General features: G+C 41.9%; 1 long non-coding RNA gene across 6 annotated transcripts; it reads right to left on the bottom strand.

The window, feature by feature from the left end:
• Positions 1–1571: 1571 nt before the first annotated feature.
• Positions 1572–5258, bottom strand: LOC123135598 (uncharacterized). 6 transcript variants are annotated; one of them, XR_006466092.1, is made up of 7 exons: positions 4894–5258; positions 4713–4756; positions 4425–4528; positions 4196–4279; positions 3789–4010; positions 2599–2707; positions 1572–1972 (listed from the first exon to the last, which is right to left on the bottom strand). It is a non-coding gene; the product is annotated as an uncharacterized lncRNA (long non-coding RNA). The 6 variants fall into 6 exon arrangements; XR_006466091.1 differs by having other exon boundaries at positions 4208–4279; positions 4894–5257; XR_006466090.1 differs by lacking the exon at positions 4713–4756 and having other exon boundaries at positions 4894–5256.
• Between the last annotated feature and the right edge of the window lie 12563 nt (positions 5259–17821).

Raw genomic sequence — 17821 nt, 5'->3', positions numbered from 1 at the left:
GTCCTGAGCTGAAAGGTAACAACGACCAAACTCTGCACTCACACGATAGTGAAGTATCAAACATATGAGTAGCTGTGTGATAACTACGAACAGAAGGGGAAACTGGGATGCAGCATAAAGTTTACCACTTGATATTGTCGGTGTCGACAACAACGATGGTGGCAAGTTGCTATATGTGTGCGCGTTGGGGTAGCAGACATCTGAAACAAACACCCCCTCAATCTGGAATGTGTTGACGTCAAGAGAGAAACAGTGTGCATCCGGTGGCTTTCGCGACCTATGTAGGAACAAGTGCCTTCCCATTGAGCCCATGAACAAGTACCTAGAATCCACTGGGATTGTCATCTCCAACTGCCATTGGTTGGAACTCCCAAAGTTGTTTTGCCTAATGGTATAGCTAAGGTAATTTGTGACTTCGGCACACACGAACATCCCAAGCATAACCTCCACAATGGCTATATCCACACCAGGAATACCTCTGGCTTCGGGTGGGGGTTCTGCAATGGAGAACTCCATCTTCGGGGTGTCAAGCACCAACAAATTGTCCCTCAAAATTGTCACCCAATAGAAGCACCCATAGGTGTATTGGCGCGTGAATAAGCAAGACATCCTTGTCGGCAGCGGCAAGCCAGCAAATAAATCGCTCCAGCTCTGGGATGAAATGGCTCGCCATTGTCCGATGTTGGAAGAGAAGACAAAGGCGAACGTCTTAGTTTAACATTGCACCATCCAGACCACGCTGAATGATGTCTCTTCCTCGTCGCCAGAAGAAGCGAGGAAGGCCTGTGGTTCTATCCAGAGTGCGTCGTCCACGGACTCGGCTAGGTCACCAGGGATTGGGGGGAGCTGGAGGTACCGTCGGTGCAAGGGGTCGCACACCGCCACCTCCCTGAAGATGACTTCGAACTTGGGGTATCTTTCGAGGAGGACCCGGCCATCCCGGACGTCCTGGACCGCCCAGTAGGAGGCGGGACCGGGTAGGAAGGAGAAGGAGGAGTCGGCGGCAAGAGTGACGGCGCTGGCTGCCGACGCGGAGGGGTGTGGCGTGACGACAGCGTGGAAGACTCCTTCGTCACCAAGGAAACAGAGGAAGGGTGGGGTGTTGAGCCTGCGGTAGCGCCGGATGAAGGAGCGGTCGCACTACCCCAAACTGACTTTTTCCTGACGGCCAAAATCCGTCAGGAACGAACCGATTTTGTCAGGAATGATACCCCACCGTCAGGAAACTCCCGTCAGCAACAGCTTGTCAGGAAAGATCGTCGTCCTGACGGTACCCGTCACGAACAGATTTTCCTGACGGCGTTTCCTGACAAGTGCCTGGAGCCACCCAAATTCATATTCCTGACGGCCTCACCGTCAGGAGATACCGTCAGAAAACTGGCCATTGGGAACATGTTCTGTTTCCTGACAGCTAGTGGCACTCAGGACCATACCTTCAGGAATGAGCTCTACATATCCATGACGGCTGGCTTCGTCGGGAAAGAATTAAAACGGTCCTCAGGAATGAACCAAGAGCAAATAAAAATATTATTGGAAAGCGGTATATATATTCACAGCCACATGCCAAATCATTTCACATTCATGTATACACAAAGATCATATAACACGGTTTAAAATCACATCCAATTCCTAGGGCACAATGTACCCATCCAATTTATTTAAATCTCGTTATTCACAAGATCTACATATTCATATCCAAGTCATGATTCATGGAGCCTTAACTTAACAGGAGGTGTCACCAAATACGAAACACGCATACTGGTTGATTCCTAAATTGCCAAGAGAAGCAATTGACAAAGAAAGCCTACCTGCACCCTATTTCACAATATTAACAACTAATTATACTACTGGAATTTCTAAATGTTGGAGTAGAACTATGCTCATCCACATGAGTAGCATGAGGATGGTCTTCCATCATGGGAAGATTCTGTTAATGGAGTGCATTCCCTTGGGCTTGGAATGTTCCATTCACCTATACAATAGAAAAATATAGGAGATTTTAATGAACAACGGTGAAAGGCAAAACTGTGATATGTACAAGCTTTCAAACCAAAAGGTAAACTACAGCTCATGACTTTTCTTATTGCCAAGTATAGGCTGCAATTAAATGTAACATGAACATAATTAAAAAAAGGCAAGAAAAATTAAATGATTGCCATCCAATGCCCTATACCCATAGTTTTCATGGCAAATGAAAATTTGTCATGACCAACCACCTTCACAACTTTACGTGGTAGCAAAAAAAATCATCACTTCATAGGAAAAATCTAAGTATGACGAGCACTAAACTGCATGTACAGAACCAGCACTACATGTAGAAAACTAGCAGTAAGCGTCATATTTATAGCTTTGCAATGCAAGTTCCGAACATCGGTAGTTTAACATTACTACAAGAACTTGCTGTATCTCAAGTAAGGACAAAACATGGGCATGAGCTAAAACAGTTGGGGAGCCTAAACAAGCTGCAAGGTAATCTGAAAATTCATCATCTTGAATATGTCAAAAACAAGAAGGAAGCAGACGATGCAAAGCTAGCTGATAAGAAAAGACTAATATGACTGGAACTGTCCTGGGGTGGTTCCTTACAGACTTGCTCACCAGAAGTTCAAGTGGAGGTGCTCAAGGGCGTTCGCCCACCCAAGGGTCTTACAAGTCTATGTCTCCATCACCACTACGCCCAGTACCTGGAACGATTTCTTCTCAGAAGCTGTATTCATGAAGGAAATTAGAATAACTGGAGACATACTCATAAATGCAGTCCTTAGATATAATATTAAGAGTTTAAGACAATGTTTTTTTGTTGCAAGAACACATTAATGAAAACTGACTGGAATAGAAATTAGAAACTCTAAATGATCTATAAATGGATCTCACCAGTCATAGTGAATCATTTCCTAAAATTATAAGCTAACATGTACAGAGAACATATTTAATTTTGTATGACAACTTAAATCATGAACTAAGTTATACTGACTACATGGTTGCAGTACACAGTCACTTAAGAAGGCAGCAACCACTAACTGAAATACACAAACACTTGGGCAGCATGAACAAGTTTACAAACCAAAAGGAAACTTCAGTTCACGACACACACATGTTGTTATCCACCAAGCAAGTGAAGAAGTCTTTTATTAAAGCTAAGTGTAGGCTGCACTTATGAAGAGCTAACAGGAACATAACGTACAAGGAAGAAAAGGAAATAAAATAAATGTTTATAATCCAATCCAAACTGAAAGCCAAGACCATGCACCTTTCGTACTTGAACTTGCTCCTCTACTTGTTGAGGTTGTCAAATATTTTAATACATGAATAAAATGTCAATACCATGCACATTCGAAACCATTCCAGCTTGCTATATAGCATCTATAGTGCGACAAACAGTTAGGTTTATGTGCAAATCATCAACAAGACCTATAGCACAGTCAGAGCAAATATGTGTAAAAGACATATATATGCAGTTGTGCACTGCACTGGCACGACACTACAAGGACAGAACTAGCACCACATTTACACAGAAAGAAACAGAGCAGCACATAAGCAAGCAGCAACCACTAATTGAAATACACAGGCACTGATTAAATAGATTGTTTCATATCATAAATTATTAACACATGAACTAGTTTGATGCATCCCTGTTTTGATGACACCACAATCTTACATGCACTATACTACATTGCTCTACTTGTATAATTCAGCTGCAGTTTACTTTGCTAACCATAGAAGTAACATGATCACAACCATTGTTAAGTTTGTGCATAGAGGAATTGGGGATCATAACAACAACTTACCGTATCACTATCATCCATCTTCTAATCTTGAAAAGGAAGAAGCTCTTGGGTATTTCTTATCCATCTTGCTATATACCAACTGTAGTGCAACAAATGGTATATATCCTGTCTTGGGGTAGAACCATGCTCATCCAGATGAGTAGCATGAACATGGCCTTCAGCATGGGAAGGATCTGCCAGCGGAGTACCGGCATCCTCTTGGGCTTGGAAGGATCAATTCACCTACAATGGAAAAGAATATAGCATATTTCAATGAACAATGGTGAAAGGCAAAACTGTAATATATGTATACAAGTTTTCAAACACAAAGGTAAACTCCAGCTCATGACACACATGCTATTAGTCACCAAACAAATGAAAAGGTCTTTTCTTGGTGCCAAGTGCAGACTGCAACTATGAAGAAGTACCAGGAACATAACTTTGAAGATCGAGATGACGTTCCTTCCAATATGCTGGATGTGCGTCTTGAAGATGCTTTGTGGTGGGTTCTTCTGAAACCATGGACATAGCATGTCGCTTTAATTTCAGATTAACAATAATTGTAGTGTTCAAGTTTGTTGCTGCTGCAGGCCCATACTTTCTTTCCTACATATGAAAACATGCTCTTTCAACAAACTTTCCATGAGTGGAACTTACCAACATGCCTGGATTGGACTTCTTGATCGAGAGGGTTGTGGTGTGGCAATGTCACTTCTCAAACTTGGCCTTTGTAGCGCTACAACTTCCTGATTTTGTAAGACCTTCAATGAAGAGAAAACAATAAAGCATGCATACGTAAACTGCACCTTCCTGAACAGGGGACATAACCTACAGCTTGCAGGTATTGACACGCATACAGATATGTATCACAACTCATCAATGAGACCAATTGAGGAACAACCCGATTTAATGTATGCACAAACTTAAAATTGCGCAGCACACTACCTAGACAGATGGCGACTATATCCCCATGGCTGTTGCACTCAATCCTTTCAGAAGAACAACAAAACATCATTGTTTTAATCTCAAGAAGAGTGTACTAAACAATGAACATATTGCTGCAGCACATGTAAATTATTTGGAACAGCAATAGATGGGGAGGGGGGAGGAGAAGACGGGCACTCACTGGTCGGGGAGGGAGCCACCTCCACACGGCGACGGAGGTGGATCTGGAAGTTCGCCGGCCAGGGACGCGGATCTGGAAGTTCGCCGGCCAGGGACGCGGATCTGGAAGTCGCCGGCGATGGGGGCCGCGCTAGATGGGGAGGGAGGCTGTGCTGGAGGCGTGGAGTCGGTGCTCAACGGCGATGTGGGCGGCGCTCGATGGGGAGGGAGTCGGCGGATCAGAACTGGACGGCGGACACGGGGGCAAGCGGCGGCGCTGGTCGTGGGAGTGAGAGGAGCAGACCGATGGGGGAAGACCGGACCCTGTTTTAGGGATTTTGACCAAGCGCTCCACACGTGACCACAGCCACGCGAAAATATCCGGTATCCGCGCGCTTTTCTCTCCCAAACGAAAAAATCAGGCGCCTCCCGAGCGAAAATATCAGCGCGTCCCGCGAACGTGTCTTCCTGACGGCCAGGTACACATTCCTGAAGGTGCGTATCTGATTCGCGACGTGGATTGGGCCCCGACGCGAACGTGCCACCTCGTTCCTGAAGGTTATCCTATTTCCTGAAGGCTATCATGAAGAGCGTCAGGAACGTTGCCATTTTTCCTCTCGGCGGACCGTCCACGTCAGGAACGTGCCCACGTTCCTGAAGGAGGCATCGGGCCCGTCACGATGGTGCCTGGCCGTCACCAAAAAGTCTGTTTCGGGTAGTGTCGGCGATCAGGTGGCGAAAGGAGGTGCAGCCGGCGGATACGTGCACGAGATCAGCAGGGTTGGGAAGGCGGAGGAATATATCCACCAGGAGCTCGCCTGGGATCGGCGGCGAGTCCATCTCGTGCCCGCACGCGGCTCTCAGGCTGGTTGCTCTTGTTGTTGTTGGCGACGGTGGCGGCGGGGGTACCGAATACCAATGCCTAGAAGATCCCTATGAACGGGCTTGCACATACACGCTTGGCCCATTAAGAAAGGAAAAACACATTTGGGCGTTTTTTAATTCTTTGCCTTATTTTTGGGAGGAGCAATATTATGTACATTTTTTAGGGTAAGTAACTTTATTATTATCTAAAAAATGTTTGAAATCTCTTCCGAAATTATTTGTAGCCACACCTCACAGCGTACATCACTAACACCTAACTTGGGAAAACTACCAGACTTCAGGTGAACCACGGGCTCATAACTACCGACATATATAGGAACACTGGTTCAACGACTCGATGGTCTTACACTTGAATGCATTACCAATCATCTAGCGTTGCAGTTATCTTGTCGAAACCATATCTCCTGACTGTAGATATCAAAAAATAGTTCCATTTAGTGGGCTTCGACTGTACTTTGCGAGAGCCAGAGTATAAATACCACGCGATTTCATCCCAATAGTGTCCAACGATCCAACCAACAGGCAAAAAAGTTGTCAATACTCTACACCATTCTCTACCAGCATATCCCAGGTTAATGTCACCATCCCCATGCTTAATTCAATAGCATAGTTTTTTTAACCCAGATGGTTGAGAGTGACAACTGAAACAGATTTAAAGTGAGCAAGTTGATTAATTCATGTTTACTGCCAGCAAGATACACAATTCATTTACAGAGGAAGCACACAGCAGGAACAGAACCTCTCAATTGCGCCATAAGCAAGTAGCACAAACAAATTCGCTTCACTTTGTCACTGAAATAATATGAAATATTCTAAAAAATTTAGGGAATTAGTGAGGGCTAGCAAATAATTTGTGAACACACATAATTTTTTTCTTTCTAATGAGACTCCACAAATTTATACTTTTGTTCATTTGGAAAAGAAGCACTGTGAATGTCAGATGGCTAGCCAACGCAGCTTAGCATCTAAGGCAAAGATAGTTCTACCAATGTAGCTAGTATGACGCGCAAGGGGATATGCCGTACGTAGTCTGTTGAAGATGCGAATGCCCGAGTATACAATTGCTTTGCATCAATTCCCGGTGCATCCTATTCCCATGGATCAGTATATACATACAATCTAGTGCCGCTAATGTTTGTCACAATGGCTCCCCCGATCAAGCCTCCCATGAATTCTCCTCCATATCTTCAGTCACATTCGATGATTTCACTGTGTCTTTGTTCACGTTAATTAGGAAAACTACTAGTCTTAGGTGAATCATGGGGGCGATAGCTACTACCATATATAGATACACAGTTCAACCACTCGATGGTCTTAGACTTGAATGTATCAACTATCATCAGACTTTTTTTTTATCTTGTGAAAAATATATCTCCTAGTTGTACTACCAAACAATAGTTAAGTATTGCTGGGCTTCCTTACTCCGTAAGAGGCAGACTATAATAAACAACCCACACTTTTCGTCATCACTCCTTCCTACTCCCTCCGTTCCAAAATAGATGACTCAATTTTGTACTAACTTTAGTACAAAGTTGGGTCATCTATTTTGGAACGGAGGGAGTAATAAGAAAAAGAAGGAGACATCAGACATATACGCTCAATTTGCTCAGTATAGTGTTTGAACACACCGAGGTTGTCTTCTCCAAGGATCAATCAAGTCAAGGTGTCTCGTTTACAGACGGGAGCATGCACATTGAAATACGTTGGGCCTCTCAACGAGCTTGCCTCAAATAAATACACTTAAAAACCTGATTGACACAGCACAAACAGAGCTACAGTATCTTCACCGTGTAAGAAAATAGCAGCATAATCAGACCATCTTCCTTTTTTTTTGCGGGAGATAATCAGATCTTCCTAGCTACAAAATGAACAAGTAGCACACACTGAATTTCATCTCCTTAATATTCTCATACCTGACCAGTTCCATCCATTAACACTCATACGGTCATAATTAATCTACTGGCTGTACGTAAACTAACTGTTTGTTACTGCTCTTGCTACCTATCCGACAGATACACCAATCATGGTCAGAGCAAGCCACGCAGGATATACTCCATGCTAATGTTAGATGACCATATTGCAGACAGACAGAACCACAAGTTACAAGTACCCTGTTGCTGACCAACCTGTGGTCATCAGTCCACTCGCAGCACACCCTAAATCAGCGCCATCCCCGGTCCTTGACACACCGGCTTGACCACCACCAAGTCAAGATTACAAGGTGTGTGGCTCTCTCCGTAAGTACAAGCGCAAGGTCATTCAAGGGTTCAGTCGTGCATTCAACGTAGGGCCGCTTGAGAGGCTGAGAAATTCAGTCACAACTTTGGATGATGTTGCGGCCGGTGCGGCGAGTTTCCTCCAGGTTCTCAACCACTTAAATAACGATAAGATGAGGAGACATAAACAGGATGTGGAGTTCAAAAACTCGCGCCAGACAAGCTCACTGCCTCGTGGCCTTCTGCTTGGCAGAGAGGAAGAGAGCAAGCATATAGTACAGTGGTTGACCAAGCCTGACAGTATGGGGACGTGTGTTGGAGTAAATCACGTTACGAGCGTGTGTGTGCTTGTGGCAGTAGTGCGTGCGTGCGCGTAGTGGTAGTTGTTCGGCTGTTAGCAGCGGCCGGCCGCGTCGTGCGCGAGGCCAGCGGATCGCTCGCATGCAGCTAGGCAGGAAGCGTGAGCGCTGTGTCTCCGGGGCTACAAACCCGCATGTATTCTTTTTGAGTTTGTGGTATGCTGAAAGAAAAAGGGCGTTTGAGCGCTGGAGCGTTGAAGCACCGGGGCGTTAGTCGTCAGGAAAAAAGTGCTTCGTCTACCTCGAGTCCGGCGTGAGAGAGAGCTAGTCTAGAGCGGCAACAACAACGTGGATTTTTGAGCTCGGGCTACCGGACACCTCTTATCCTTACCATCCAGTGTTGCTTTGAGATCCGTGTTACACAACTAACTTAGTACATCAAAATTTCTCTTTTTTGTTTCTTCGAAACAAAACAAACATGTGAACTTCAAACTTTGCAGGATAACAAAACATTCTTACAACAATGTGGGATAAAACTTTCGTATTTTTTAGCCCAAGATAAATTTACAAAATGAGATTTGTTTGATTAAAAATATCTTATTTTTGGTATTTATGTTGAACGAAAAAATCTGAAAGTTTTTTCTCACGTTCTAGTTAGAATGTTTTGTTCTGGTGCAAAGTTTGAAGTTCATATGTTGTTCTGTATGAGAGAAACGAAAAAGAGAAAAATACTTGCACGAATCACGACGCACAGTTGGATGGCTAGATAAGGGGGTGCACAGGAGTCTAAGCTCCAGAATATGTTTTCGGTAGTGCCAGTGATATCGCTGTGTTTTCAGTAGTTGGTATAGGTGGAATAGGAAAGGCATCACTTGCTCAAGATATATGCAATGCTAGATATGTCAAAGAGCACTTCGATTTCGTCATCTGGGTTTGTGTTTCTCACGATTTCGACATTGAGTCACTAATAAAAAAAAGATCCTTCAAGACATGACTGGAAATGGAACAACCCTGGTTGGTCTTAATGCACTCCACAAAGCACTCAAGGAGAGATTGAGTTCAAAGACCTTTCTCCTTGTACAGGATGATGTGTGGAATGATGAGAGAGATCTGTACTGGGAGAAATTTTTATGTCCTGCTAACAACCCGAATGCAGTCTATAGCTGCTGCTGCTGCAAGAGCAGTGCAGGGGGAAAGAACAGAACAGGTGTAATGCCAGTCTTTAAGATTGTATGGCCTGGAAGAAATTGACCTCCAGATTCTTTTGGACAGGCATGTATTTTTTTTGGTGTTAACCCTCATGACTACATGAACCTACAGCAGATCGGAAGAAAATGGTAAACAAACTCAGTTGTTCTCCATTATTGGCAGCAAAAGTTCTTGGTGGATTGTTGAACGGCAACAAGGATAGTAGGACCTGGAACAGAATTTTGGACTCAGGTGTTCATAATGTAAAACACGGCAGTGAAGGGATTATGACAGTGTTGAGGCTAAGTTATCAACATTTAGGAACACATTTGCAGGTGTGTTTCAGGTATTGCAGCTTATTTCACAAGGACTATGAGTTCACAAAGATAGAATTAGTGTACTTATGGATGGGTTCAGGACTGATCCAGCCATTGGTGGATGGCATGATACAGCCAGAGGATATTGGAATGGAGTATTTAGACAAATTATCCTGAAAGTCCTTCATTACTGGAAAAAGGGCTTATAGGTGAACTCAGATTAGTGGCTGGCACATTCTAGCGCTCGCCACTGGTAGGGCTAAAAACCGCTCGCCACTGCTATTAGCTTAGAGGTGGCGGGCGTCAGTTTCTGCCCAACACTGGCAACAACTGTTCACATTTACTATGGGACATATGTTACCCGTGGCGGCCACAAACTGGAGCCCGCCACTAGTGTATGAGTTACCATTGGCGGGCCACGATATTTGCCCACCATGGGTATTTTTTGACCGGGCGCCAAATCTGTCATAAACAACCAATGGGGGGCGGCAGTAGATGCCCGCCACTAGTAACAAAAATAGCAGTAGCGGGCGGTAATACATGCCCGCAACTTGTATTTTTTGGCTTGATGGCAAATATGTCCAAAAATTACCAGTGGCGGGCCATAGTTAATGCCACTAGTAAAGGAAATAGCAGTGGCAGGCCCTATTTTGTACCCACCACTAGTATTTTTTTCTGTCATTTTCTGTAATGTTAGGATTTTAGAAATTTATGTTTAGTCTTACGGGCTAATTTATTTCCCTACAATAATGGTACATCATTTAAACTTTCATGTAAAAGTTTGGCCCATTTTAATGTTAATTAACTAGTTTTAAGTCATTAAATAGTTTTCTAGGTATTTAATGGAGGTACATGCACTTAAAGACCTAAATATAGCATACAGACCCGAAATGATGCCAAATTTTCCATGTTGTGTATTAACAATGAAAAAAGTTTGAAGTCCAAATATAACCCTACAGGAGTCAACATTACCTTGACATAAAATTGAAAAAACATTGCAGTGGCGAGAGTCCTAGTGAACGCCCGCCACACGTACTTGATCTTGCAGTGGCAGGCTTTGAGATGAGCCCGCCACGGCAATAAATGTTTATACCGCTTCGTCCTCCCGAGTCTTATCCTATTCCTTATTTCTCTCCTCTCATCTCACTCGCACTCGGCCACCCACACCCTTGCGATTCGGCGGCTCGAGCCCTGCTGGCCATTGGAAGCACATTCGACCGTCCACCATTGCGCTATCCTACGTACAGGTCGTCCGCTCTCCACTCCGCACGAAGTCCGCGCCATCCATCCGTGATTTCCACGTCGTCGCCACCTCTCCTTCCGGCATCTCTTTGACCGGATCCGCCGCCAGGGTAAGCCACCTTGCTCCATTCACCGTCGCAGTAGCTAGAGTTAGGGCTGCGTTTAGGGCTAGGTTAATTTGACCCCTGTAATTAATTTGTATTAGTGTAGATTTGTTAATTTGACCCCTATAGTGAACTTGTTTATAGTAGAGTAGTTAATTTTAGAATTTTAGAATGTCATGTTAATTTGGTTAGTGTAGTCATGTTAAGTAGAGTAGAGTATTTAATTTGTTTTAGAATCAACATGCGCTTAGCTTTAAAAAAAATTAGGGAATCATATACTAAGTGCCAATGTTTTGGCGATACGTTGATTGATTTCCCTTTCGCGAAATTTCTGGCACTAAATATGTCCATTATTAAGTAGAGGTCATTCCAAATTTTTCGTACATTTATAAAATTATATCTGCATGTCTTAAATTTAGCTTGTACACTTCAGATCAAATACGAGAAAGTATAGTCTTTTTATTTTCTTTTCTTTTTTGAATGAGGATTCTACATACTGCAAGAGTTGTTGGAGGGTTGGGTGTTTCTCTCTTTTTGTCCACTAAATGTTGTTTGTGATCTAAAATAAATTGCTAGAGTGCAATATTGTTAGAGTGGAATTCTGTACATCATTTCTCTTATTGTTAGAGTGGATTATCATCTTTCTTTCTTGGTTGCAACAACACCAATGACGGCTGATATGCTTGCAGATTGATCTTACCGGCCCCATTGTCAAGGTCTTCCTCCACGTGGTGCAATTGTACCTGGTGAGGTTCCATTCCATACCACTGTATCTATGCAAGTTATCCTGATGTTTCAGTTTTTCACATGTTTTTTTAAATTTTCCACGTGTTCCTTCACTGAAGTTTTGAGTGTCCTACATTTCCTATGGAAATTCTACAACTAACTAGTTTCACATGTGTACATTTTCCAAGATTTTGCAGGTTCAGCTCTAAAGGAGAAATCAACGAAAAACTAGATGAATGCATTTTAACATTTTCTCTTCCTCTGGTCCTTTTAACATGCATCTTTGATACTACTCCCTCCGTCCCGTAATATAAGAACATCTTTGATACTACTGGAGTAAAAAGTGCTCTTATATTATGGCACAGAAGGAGTATTGAACTAATTATATTTGTGTTGGGAACGTTGCATGAAAACAAAACAAAAATTCTACGCACACGCACTAGTAGAAAACCAGCCATTAGTCCCGGTTCGTAAGGGCCTTTAGTCCCGGTTCATGAACCGGGACTAATGGGTCGTTACTAATACCTCCACCCATTAGTCCCGGTTCAAACCAGAACCGGGACCAATGTGCCTCCAGGTGGCCCTGTGCGCCCACCCCAGTCAGGGGGCCTTTAGTCCCGGTTGGTGGCTCCAACCGGGACCAAAAGTCATTTTCTTTAAAAGTGGCTGCTTTAGGGGTTTATTAAATCAGTTTATTAAATAAATTAGTTTATTAAATCAACTAGCTAGTTCAACTATATATAAACTACTTCTTATTTTTTTCCTTTTTCTAAATACTATGAATAAAAAAATCATTAAAATTCTATGAACAAAATTAATTACACAATCTAAATATAACCAAAAAAAATCTATTAACAATAATATCACCAAACATGCATATTCAATAATAATATCACCAAAAAAATCTATTAACAGAAAAAAACTAACATAATATGAACAAATTAATTACTACACATATCTAGTCTAACAAAAAAATCTAATTAATCTAACAAAAAAATCTAACATAATATGAACAAATTAATTACTACACATGTAATCTAACAAAAAAAATCTAATCTAACAAAAAGATCTAATCTAAAATAATACGGCGGGCTCGGGGCGGCGTGGGGCGGGCTCGGCGGCGACAGCGACGAGGAGCAGAGGCTCGGGGCAGGGGAGAAAGAGATGGGATTTGGCGAAAACTGTCAAGTCCAGTATATATAGCAAGAGCATTGGTCCCGGTTGGATCCCGGTTGGAGGCTCCAACCGGGACTAATGCCCCCTTTAGTCCCGGTTGGTGCCACCAACCGGGACCAAAGGCCTCATTTCAGCAGCGCAAAGGGCGGGAAACAAAGACCTTTGGTCTCGGTTGGTGGCTCCAACCGGGACTAAAGGGGGGGCATTGGTCCCGGTTGGCCCAACGAACCGGGACCAAAGATTTGCATTTGTACCGGTTGGTTCCATGAACCGGTATCAATGGACCCGTGTAACTACTTTTTTATTTTCTGCAGCTATTTTTTTGTTGATTCTTCCTGCAGCTGTTTTTTTAGTCCCACCTCGCCAAGCGAGAGGCAGTCGCAGCTGTTTATAAGCCCTGAGTGCAGAGACGATGACGAAGAGGCTCAATGCTCCTGCACGTTGGTTAGCTTCAAGCCTTGAGGAATATGGTAGACTGCACAGAGCTATGTGCAGTGCAGTTGACACTATTCCGAAAGGCTTGAAGCAAATTAACGAGCATTGCGCCTCTTTTTTATTTTTAATGACTTTACTAAAAAATAATTCTGACCGTTGCAGCCAGCGATGATGGTCATCTCTTCAGTCAGAGGTGGTCGGCCTGAGACTGGGTGTTCGGATCTCGGGATCCGTCATCTGGCACCAGCTGCGAGTCGGCGAGACGTAGTTTCCGGTGAAAACCGAGCTGACGGCGGGCGATGGCGGCGTTCCATGTCGTTACCATGATGAAGGCATCGTCGTGTGACTACCGTTGACCCACTCGTATTGCTCCGGAGGAAAACCCTAGGATCTGGTGTTCCAGACCGGACGATGGCGGCACTGCGGTGTTGTTTATCTCTTGGGAGCATTGTTTTGTGGAGCAGCGCTGGAAGTCAGAGGAAGGAGGTGGAGCGGCTTCGTCTTAACGAGCATTGCGCCTCTTTTTTATTTTTAATGACTTATTACAACTCAGAAATAAAAAGAAAAAAATAAATGTAGCAGAAAAGAAAAAATATATAAAAAACCACTCAGAAATAAATAGAAGAAAAAATAATTTTGATTAACTTTACTAAAAAAATAGCATAGATGCTTATTTCTAATGAATTATTACAACTCAGAAATAAAAACAAAAGAATAAATATAACAGAAAAGAAAAAAAACTATATATAAAACTACTCAGAAATGAATAGAAGCAAAAAATAGTTGTGACTAACTGTACTAAAAAAGGAGCATATATCCTTATTTTTAATGGCTTATTACAACTCAGAAATAAAAAGAAAAAAATAAATGTAGCAGAAAAGAAAAAAAACTATATAAAAAACCACTCAGAAATAAATAGAAGAAAAAATAATTTTGATTAACTTTACTAAAAAAATAGCATAGATGCTTATTTCTAATGAATTATTACAACTCAGAAATAAAAACAAAAGAATAAATATAACAGAAAAGAAAAAAAACTATATAGAAAACTACTCAGAAATGAATAGAAGCAAAAAATAGTTGTGATTAATTGTACTAAAAAAGGAGCATATATCCTTATTTTTAATGGCTTATTACAACTCAGAAATAAAAAGAAAAAACATAAATATAGCAGAAAAGAAAAAAAAATAAAAAACTACTCAGAAATGAGCATAGATGCGCTTATAGAGGAAAATCAACTTAAATTCATAATGAATTTCAATCGAAATCTGTATGAATTTAGGCTAATTTCCCTATATAAGGGCATCTATTTTCATTTTCAGAGGAGCTCAATAAGGCAGAGAGGGAGGGGCTTATAAACTGGTCCGATTCCCCTTCGGTTGGCGAGGTGGGACTAAACTCTGGCCGCAACGAGGACCAACCCTTTAGTCCCGGTTGGTGGTATGAACCGGGACTAATGGGCATCCTTTAGTCCCGGTTCAAGCCTCCAACCGGGACCAATAGTGGTGGGCCAGGAGCGAGGACCATTGGTCCCGGTTCGTCCCACCAACCGGGACCAATAGGTCCAGAAGAACCGGGACCAATGGCCCACGTGGCCCGGTCGGCCCCTGGGGCTCACGAACCGGGTCCGATGCCCCCATTGGTCCCAGTTCTGGATTGAACCGGGACTAATGGGCTGGACCGGCCTGGACCATTGACCCCTTTTCTACTAGTGACGCAAGATCTATCCATGGAGATGCATAGCAACGAGAAGGGGACACTAGTGCAGAACCGGGATTTAGCACCGGTTCATAAGGGCATTTAGTGCCGGTTCTCCAACCGGCACTCAAGGGTGGGGACTAAAGGTCCCCCCCCTTTAGTACCGGTTAGGCACGAACCGCCACTAAAGTGCCACCACGTGGCACAAGCCAGGGCCGGGTGCCGGGTGACCTTTAGTACCTGTTGGTAACACCAACCGGTACTAAATGTTTGGGGGGTTTTGGTTTTATTTTTTCCTTTTGTTTTGTGTTTTCAATTTAATTTAGAGATTGTTTTTACATTATAATGAGTTGTTAAATCATTAGGTGAAAGTACCGCAGATTAGTTTCAACTGGATGCATGCATGGATCGTAGCTAAGTGATCAAAGTATATATGCCATATCCATATTACTTGATCACTTATATTAGGTGAGCAAGTAATATGGATATGGCATATACTTGATCACTTAGCTAGCTAGGATCCATCCAGTTGAAACTATCTGCGGTTTCTTTCATAATTGATATAATAACTCATCATCATCATATTAATATAAAAACTATTGCATCATACATCATCACCAACAAGCTAATAAATCATTATAGTCGTCACTACCACTATTTAATAATCATAGTCATTACCGCTATCTAATCACCACCAATACTAGCTTAAAGAAGAAACATTCACTTGTACCAGAAAGAAAGATATCATCGAGTTCAACATGGTCATGATTATAAGCGTTCATATATAAGACCACAAAAGCAAATCACTCTTTGAGATTAAGTTTAGGACGAAGAGCACAGACATGAGAGGACAAGTACTAAGAGCATGCTAATCACTCCTGCTGCTCTCTCTCAGGTAAATAGCATAGAACATGTATAGCTCTCCCGGTTCATCATATTGGAGCATGCAGATGAACCTGTCTCCTAATCGTGGGTTGCGCTTCTGATTGCTGCTCCCTAGTACTTCTCTGCGATCGTGGACAAATTTGCTCCAGTCTTTCACTATTAAGCATTCTCGCTATTAGAAATTCTGAATGCACTAAAGTGCATTGTAGGATGTCTTGGCCGTAAGGTAACCATTCTCATGCGACCTTTAGTCTCGATCCACTGAGGCACAACATTCATTGGGAGTCCCTGTTGAAGAACATCGTATAGTAACATACTTAGCAATGAAGTTTAGCTTAAAAAATAATGTATGCAAAAGATGCACTGAGGAAAAATAGTAAAAATCTTACCATCTTTCCTAAATAGATGTGAGCGTCAATACGATCACTATTGGGCGCACGTTTTGAGTACTAAGATTTTCAAATTCAGGAAAATAAATTTCTCTTCACAGCATCAAGATCCTCAATCCATGAAATATAATGACTTATCTCCTCGCAATTTAGTTCAGCCCCGGGATAGTGGACGGTCCTGTCTATCAAGCGCTGGACATGTTTGCTTGAATGGAAATAAGCTGCCAATAAAAATTAGTTGTCAACTATTTTTGAAAAAACAATATCAAAGACATAAATATGGTTGAGAAACTCACACAATGGCAGAACTGGAGGTGTATGCACATCGACCCAAATGTCTCTATTACCTTCAATATCATCTTCGGGACGAATATCAAAGGTGATAAACATATCAGGCTCAAATGCATAAGCCTTGCATAGTGCTTGCCAAGTTTTGCATTCAAAATGGGTGTAGGTGTCTTGATTGTATAATTTGACATTGAAGGTATAACCATGCTCGGTCTTCAAGTAAACTCTCTTTACCTCCATAGTTTGTTAGGACTACAACCTATCTTCTCCAAGACAAAAATTCTTGCATGGCAGGGGATATGCTAGTAGAATAGTGAAAATTTAAAATAATAAGTTGAAGCAAATGAATCATATATAAAGTCATGCTTAATTACGAAAAAAGACTTGTCGTTGTGACTTACTGTATCCATTTCGAAGGTCTCATCCAGCTTGATGCCGAAGCGCCTATCATCAACTAGGAAATTTTTGTCGCACAGGCCGCGCTGGTCTTCGCAGTTTTCGCACATAATGAAATCGTTTTCATCGTCAAACGACATTTCCTATGTTCACAGGTGAAACATTAAACACTTATTAGTTATATTAATTAAACTAATTAAACTAGTTCTATTAATTCAACTAGCTACTTCAACTAATTAATTCAACTAAGCACTTACAAAAAATATACCTAAGTAAAGTAGCTCCTACTTCAACTAATTCAACTAAGTAGTTCAACTAATTCAACTAAACTAGTTCTATTAATTCAACTAGCTAGTTCAACTAATTAATTCAACTAAGCACTTACTAAAAATATACCTAAATAAAGTAGCTCCTAATTCAACTAATTCAACTAACTTGTTCAACTAATTCAACTAATTAAACTAAACTAGTTCTATTAATTCAACTAGCTAGTTCAACTAATAATTCAACTAAGCACTTACTAAAAATATACGTAAATAATAAAGTAGCTCCTAATTCAACTAATTCAACTAACTAGTTCAACTAATTCAACTAATTCAACTAAACTAGTTCTATTACTTCAACTAGCTACTTCAACTAATTAATTCAACTAAGCACTTATTAAAAATATACCTAAGTAAAGTAGATAGTTCTATATACTAAAAAT

The sequence above is a fragment of the Triticum aestivum genome, chromosome 6B (assembly GCF_018294505.1).
Source record: "Triticum aestivum cultivar Chinese Spring chromosome 6B, IWGSC CS RefSeq v2.1, whole genome shotgun sequence".
NCBI lineage: Eukaryota > Viridiplantae > Streptophyta > Magnoliopsida > Poales > Poaceae > Triticum > Triticum aestivum.
Note: the sequence above shows the minus strand (reverse complement) of the source record. Positions and strands in the feature narration are given on the sequence as shown.